The sequence below is a fragment of the Palaemon carinicauda genome, chromosome 6, assembly GCF_036898095.1.
Source record: "Palaemon carinicauda isolate YSFRI2023 chromosome 6, ASM3689809v2, whole genome shotgun sequence".
NCBI classification, from domain to species: Eukaryota; Metazoa; Arthropoda; class Malacostraca; order Decapoda; family Palaemonidae; genus Palaemon; species Palaemon carinicauda.
The window spans coordinates 75,110,533-75,118,032 of NC_090730.1; positions in this window are offsets into that span (position 1 = coordinate 75,110,533).

Consider the following 7,500-nt stretch of genomic DNA (forward strand, 5'->3'; position numbering starts at 1 on the left):
GATGACATAGTTCTATATAGTGAATCATGAGAGGAATTGCAAAAGATGCTAAATTAGTTGAATAGAAAAAGCAGAAATGTAGGACTGAAAATGAACGGATAATCAAACTTCTTAAAATAATACATCTATGATCAAACACAGCTGCTTCTTGAGCCGGCCGTTATGACCGCAATAGAACATAGATGGCGCTGCATGCGTGGTGTGACACCTTGTCATAATGTAGTGACGCATCTATGGCTCCCTTAATCTATGGTATGACATTCTTTTTGAAATAAACATTGCCAGCAAGCAACTACTAGCAGAAGAAAATGATATTTCATCAGCATTAAAACAATTGGAATGCACTAGAATGTTTCTAGAAGAGAGAAGAAGTGATACAGAGTTTGAAAAGGTACGAGTTGATGCTACTGAATTGGCTAATGATTTGGAGATAGACCCAGTTTTTGTTGCAGATTCCGTTCGTCTTAGGAAGAAGAAAAGGCAGTTTGACTATGAAGGAGAAGACACACCAGTGCAGATTGCAAAAGTGAACTTTAAAGTTAACTTCTATTTTGCTGTAGTCGATGTTGCCATCAATTCTGTACTGGGACGTTTTCAGCAACTGCAGCAGATGAAGTCTGTTTTTGGTTTCCTGTATGATGTGAAATCACTTAATGGCATAACTAACACACAACTTATGGAACATTGCACCAAGCTGGAAACAGCACTACGAAGTAGAGAAAGCTAGGACATAGACGCCACTGACTTGTGTCATGACTCATGAACTTCAGGCAGTTGCACGCCGCCTTCAGCCTAACACTGTCACTCCCCTGGATGTTTTAAAGTTCATTTGTGAACAAGGGCTGGTTCACAATTTACCCAACACATTTGTTGCCTTGCGCATTCTGCTAACTTTTGCCTGTTACTGTGGCCAGCGGTGAGAGGAGCTTCTCAAAATTGAAATTAATTAAGACGTATTTGCGGCTACAATAACAGAAGAAAGACTTGTAGGTCTAGCTATGGTCTCTATTGAGAACGAGAAAGTTGATCTAAAGAATCTAGTGGCTGATTTTGCCAAGAAAAAGGCACGGAAAGCACATTTTTAGTTATCTGTAGTTGTAGCCAAGAATCTAGAAAGACTCAGTGCTCACTGAAATTGAATTTCTCCTTTCTGCCATTGACAGATATTGATGAATTTTAGTATAAAGTTACAATTACATTATAATTGAAAGTTGTAATTGTAAACAGTTCCTAATAATATAAAATTTAAACAATTGTTTCTGAATTATCTTCATTCCTACTTCAGAATTATTAATTATTCTCACTACTTTGATTTCTAGTCTTTTTGTTAATAATTCAGTTCGTAGTTATGAAGAGAATATCTAATTTTCTTCAATAACTGAGATTGATATTATACGTTTTCTACGAACATAGCTTTCAGTTCCTTTCAGTACATTGAATTCTAGTCTTTTTTTTTTCTTTAATAGTTTAGTTAGGGGATTTTAGTTACTTAAGATTAGTTCTATTAATGAATGAAATTGTGGAGGCCATGTTTTATTTTTCTCCCTTTTTCAGCTAAGGATACACTCAAATGGAAGAAAAATTAGTCAGATTTTCTTCACCACTTACATTTTCTTATCCCTGATTGAAGTTTTAAAGAACTAATAACTCAACACATTCTTTTTCATATTTGTATAATTCATTGTTATTTTGTTATGTACTCAATCATAACTTCACTATCAGATGCACATTTCTCTTATTAAATAACATCTTTTTTTAAATAGATTATAAGCAAAAATCATTGTTTTGCTCGATTTAATGCCCTTTTCAATATAATGTTATGAATACATCAATTGTTTAATATATCTTTATAGGCATCAAAATTTCCCTTGCATTGGTAACATATTCAAAAACAGTGATAGAATTGTTGTAAATTTTAACCTAGATTTGATATATATATATATATATATATATGTGTGTGTGTGTGTGTGTGTGTGTGTTCGTGTGCGCATAATGCATTTCAACTTAATATTTGGTAGCTGGATTTACAATTAAACTATCCCGAATTGTCACCCAATGGGGAGCTACTGGCTACTGCTCACCCAAGACCTCCTAGGTGGTGGGCCTGGGGGCGCAAATTAAAATATTAGCCTAGGGCGCAAGACACCCTAGAGCCGCCCCTGGTTCCAGGAACTAGATTACTTTCGTGGCTGCCTGCAGACAAGCAGTCTTAGATGCTGCCCACACCAGCCAGTCGTCCAGGTATGCTGCTACCTGAATGCCTTCTAAGCGTAGCTGCTGTACGACTGTGTCCGCAAGTTTAGTGAAAATCGTTGGGGCTATGTTTAGTCAAAAGGACATGGCTCTGAAGACATACTTTGTCTTCTATAGCTTGAATCCTAGGTAGGAGGAGAAGGGGCAGCTGACTGGAAGGTGCCAGTAGGCATCTGCTAGGTCTATTGAGACTGTGTACACCCTTTTCGGTAACAGGGTCCTTATGCGTTATAAGGTTAACATCTGGAACTTGTTGTTCTCGATGAACTTGTTGAGTGGAGACCAGTCTAGAATGACTGAGTTTGTCCGAGTCCTTCTTGGGAACACAAAAGAGCCTTCCTTGGAATTTGATGGACTTTGCTTTCCTTACAACCTTTTCGTTCAAGAGTTCTAAGGTATATTCTTCCAATAAGGGGGAGGAGTGTTGGAAGAATTGAGGAAAGGAAGGTGGAGATCTGTTCCATTTCCATCCTAGTCCATTCTTGATTAGGCTGTGGGCCCAGGGATCGAAGGTCCAGGGATCGAAGGTCCAGGGATCGAAGGTCCAGGGATCGCGAAAGTGGAGGAGTCTTCCTCCTACCTGGAGCATCTCATTGCTTCGATGATCCGGAGGGTTTGTTACCCTGACCACGCCCTCCTCTACCTCTTGACGGGCTTCTTGAGGAGCCTCGTCTAGACCCTCTACCTTTTGGGCGAAAGGTAGTGGTGTGCCTCTCAAAGCCTGGGTTAAATGCTGGTGACTGGGTTACCAACTGTTGAGGCACCATCTGGAAAGTGGTTTGCGGCTGAGCAACCATTTGGGCCACTGTGGTCATGGTAACCGTGGGATGTTGCGCAGGTCAATGAGGCAGTTGTGGCTTCTTCGTCTTCATCTTGGGTTGGGGACCAGTGTCAGAGGAAAATTTCCTTTTAGAGGACATGCCCCCCTTTTGGAGAAGGTTCCTATTCTCTGTGTCGGCTTTAGCAACTAGCTCTTGGACTGCTTCCTTTGGGAAGTGATCAACTTCCTGGGCTCGTGGTTGACCGTTGCATTAGCAAACACAAACTCTCTATAGGCCCTCCTGGCCTTCACAAAAGCGTACATTACCTTGACTAGTGTAGCCATGTGCATCTTGGGTAGGACTGTGTACATGTATGGGGTTCTTGAGATGCCTGCACATATCTCCAAGCAGTTCTGGAGAGACAGAGAGGCAGCTAGTCTCTCTTTTGTGTCCTGTTCTCTTCTCAGAAGAAAATCCGACAGCTTTGAAAGGTTCTCGTTGACCTGCTTTCCTGCGATGTTAGCATCTAGCTTTGCGACCGAGAAGGTTAGATGGACTTCATTCCAGTCCTTCTCGCCCGTAGAAACCTTGGAATTCGTGTAACCTGCCTTCTTTAGGATACTCGTCAAGAGAGCCATTGCCTTTTCATGGTCAAAGTTTATAACCTTCTTAGGCTCCGTCTCTTCTTTAGACGCAGGTTCGTTCTTCATCCTGATGAAGCACTTCGGGTAAGCCGCAAGGTTTGGCCAGAATTGAAGATCGTCGAGGGGTATGGCCCCCATCTTCTCCGAGACGTAGAGTTTCCCATTCATCATGGGCATGAACTCCGCATACCTCCAGGGGTTTGTTTCGGAACATTAAGGCAAGTCAGAAACTCTGGGCCGCTCGTAGGAGCCGCGAGAAGCAGCTGCGCGGTGTGCTTCCCTGACTTCCTTTCTCATCTCAAGCTGTTCTTTGCGGAGAGTATCCATCATCTGCTGGATCTGCGCCATAAACGCTTGGCCCGCGGGGAACAGCGGATCTGGTTGACGGGTTGGAGCCGTAGAGGTTGACGACACAGGCTGAAATGCCGTCACAGACAGTAGAGGGTCTTCCGTCTCTGTGGAACCGAGTTTTTCTTCCTCCTCGGGTGGCTGGGCCACCTCTTCTTCAGGGTCTTCTTGAAGGAGATCCTTTTCAGTGTCCGAGGACACCTCTGACATCCTTTCCTGATGGATGTCCATGCCTTCTAGAGCCTTATTGATGTCGGCCTCTATCGCCAGTTGTATGCAGGGAGGCTCGGATCCTACCTGAGGCACGACCGCATCAGATGTTGCCTTAGGGAACAGCAGGCTTCTAATGGTCTCGCTTGGTAGGTAAGGTCCCGGAGAGTTCTTCTGGAACCCTCTTACCCACTTCTGAAGCGTTTGTCTCGCAGTATACCTCGACTCCGTCGTCTTGGGATCGCCAAAACCCTCAGTCATCAAAGCCGAGCAGACGTTGCAACTCTTGGGGTCCCATTATCTCAGGGTTTCAGTTGCGATGGAGCAGGGGGCATGAGACTTGCACATGTTGTAGCCACAAAAGTTCTTACTTTTGTGGTTGCAGTAGATGACTGCACACTTAACCTTGGGCTCCTCCTGTAAGGAAAGAAAGTGTGAAATGAGTATGGGGTAATTTATCACACTGATAAATCTATCACATGCATTATTAATAGATCTTACTATTATAATTATGGCTTAATAGAGTATGCTAGAAAATAAATAGGGAAGACAAATATCTGTGTTTCCTGTCCAGGCAATTGCTGTGACCTCCCTCAATATTAATATTTTAAATTTCCTTATTAGGGAAATTTAGGGTGGAATAGCTCTAGAACATAGAGCTGAAGTCAGTGTATATTAGCACTAACTCCCCCACAAGTGAAATATTAATACTGTAGGGTAAAGTTATCATGTTCTCATGATCTAGGATACATCAGGATATTGAAGGAATACTTCACTTCAACATTATTTAGTTGTCTCAACAATGCACTGTGAAAGGATATACACAATATGTTGGAAATCATACTACTGTATATCATATACTGTAGTTTTCTAGCTGCTGATATGTGCTTTACTGCAAAAATATTGGCTACTATATGGTCTTATACTGTAGTTCTAGCTGGCAGAGAGAGAGAAAGCATGGAGAGAAGGGCTACCGTATTATTATAGTTTAGTACAGTAATTAAGGTTGTAGGGACTACTGTCACTACTACCTTCTTTCCAGAATGAGGATTCAAATGGAAGGGAAAAGAATGTATTAATTCTAGCTTCCATCGAGCCACAATATCTGTTGCAGGCTGCACTGCCGGTTCCAGGGTTTGTGGATGGCAGTCGAAGGGAGGACTGAAGAATACTCAAAGTTGTATTGGGTATCTCACCAGCAGCCGTCATGGCCGGCACAACCTTTCCCGGAGCCTTGCTTCCGTTAGAGGGAAGGTCGAAGCAGTAATCAAGCCGCCTTTGTAGGAGCCCGGCCGGCATCGCAATCAGCCCGGCAAGCGGGGAGATTGTACAATACCAGCCACAGATGTTGTGACGTCTATGCCCTCACTAAAGGACAGAAGGGGAAGGGAAAGGGTCTTATATTTTGCATAGAAAGAAGGCGTTACGTCTGCCTCCTACTGTCAGTAGCAAAACAAAGAAAAATAGTTTCCTATGCGGGCGCCGTCTTGGGCGGCAGAAGAATAACGATTCCTGAGCCTAAGACATTGCCGGATATAAGACATATCTTCTAGACCACAAGGGAGAAGGTGGCGGCAGCTATACTACCATTTTCGGTTGTGGACTTGGGAAGCCGGATTTCCTATGCCTGCAACTGTGAAACCGACAGGGGAATGACTAATCCCCCATCGGTAGAGTTGCCGATAACAAGACTGAATACTCTGAGTTACTGTCGTATTTAAAAGCCGGAATACTCACCGGCAGAGAGGATAGACAGAAACACTATCCCAGTCGAGCCAGAGTACACTAATCTCTGGCAAGACCAAAGATAGGGTTGCCGCCTAACGGCGGCACTCAGAGAGAAGGAGGGGTTTATCCTTAAATCTCTAAAAGAGACGAGTATCGAATTATGTTCATAATTCTAGGAGATGTGCTATCTCCGATTGAATTAATACAATGACACAAGAGGATGAACGTGCATAATGTTACTAAAGTATACTAAAACGCATTAGGCTAGACTAACTCGAGTCGGGATCTCAGCTACGCTACATCACCGAGACCCTATAGTGTATAATTGAAACCTTTAACGGAAGAGGATTTATTACATGTGTAATCTTATCTTCACTAGTATAATTTGCCTAAATAGCTATAATTCATTAAAGCTAAATACCGGGGATGTCGTACTACTAAATAAATGAAGCATTTATGGCGTACAACAGCGGTCCAAAATGGCCACCTCTGGTGATGGCTCTGCTCCATTATGCTAATTTAACTGTGAGAAGGGAGCCAAAAATTATACGCAGGAAAGATTAAATACTCAACTTTCCAGGGGATGAATATGCTGGAGATTGCATAGTGATAATCCTTGAAATAGTAACAAAACCGAGAGCAGTTGGGAGATACACCATGCTTAATTCGCTACTACAAAAGGAATGGTTCACCAGGGTGGTACTGGGAGGGGATCCACCGGGTAACCTTGATAACGGCTCCCCTTCAAATTCCCCACTCTTCCCTCTCAGAGCGAAAACTCTATTCGGGGTTGAAGATTGCTATGCGTCGTTTCAAGAAATACGTCCTCTGATATTATGCGATATCCTTAAGTGTTATTTTAAGGGTACTCGCACCAGGAGTTAGAATTCTGGAGACCTGTGGACGATTCTCTGGGAGTATTACTGTAGCCAAATATCCCTTAAAAAGCTGCCTAAAGGAACCTTCCATCAGGACGACATGGCTGAGCACAAAAATGTGTTAATACAGATGAATCATGGCTGAGCATGAATGATACCTATAGCGTGTGTGGTTTTTCCTTAGATGATGTAAAAGAAAGTATGATGAATGCGAGAATAAGAGATAGGGGAATGATATGTAGTATGGATGAATCTTTTATTAAAGTAGAAAATGGTTTGCATGAAATGCATGAATTGTTGACGGAAATAAGTGAGATTTTAGGGCCAGATGATGGTGAGGTAGATGGGATAGTGCATGATATATTAGATGATAGGAGTATAGATGAGAATCGGAACAGGACATTGAATGATAGCGATATGGAAGAAGTGAAGGAGAAAATATATGAAGCCCTAGTTACTCGAAGCAGAGGTCCTGTTGCAGACTGCGACTGGGTTATAAAAAAAATTAGGTAAGTGTTGTGTGAGACGGATTTGGCAAAGTAAGGTGGGAGGAATGTGGAGGATAGATTTTTGTTCTATTTTTTTTTCTTTTGTTGTTTGCCAAATCCAGAGAGAGAGAGAGAGAGAGAGAGAGAGAGAGAGAGAGTGCGTGAGTGTGTGTGTGTCAGCGAGCGAGAG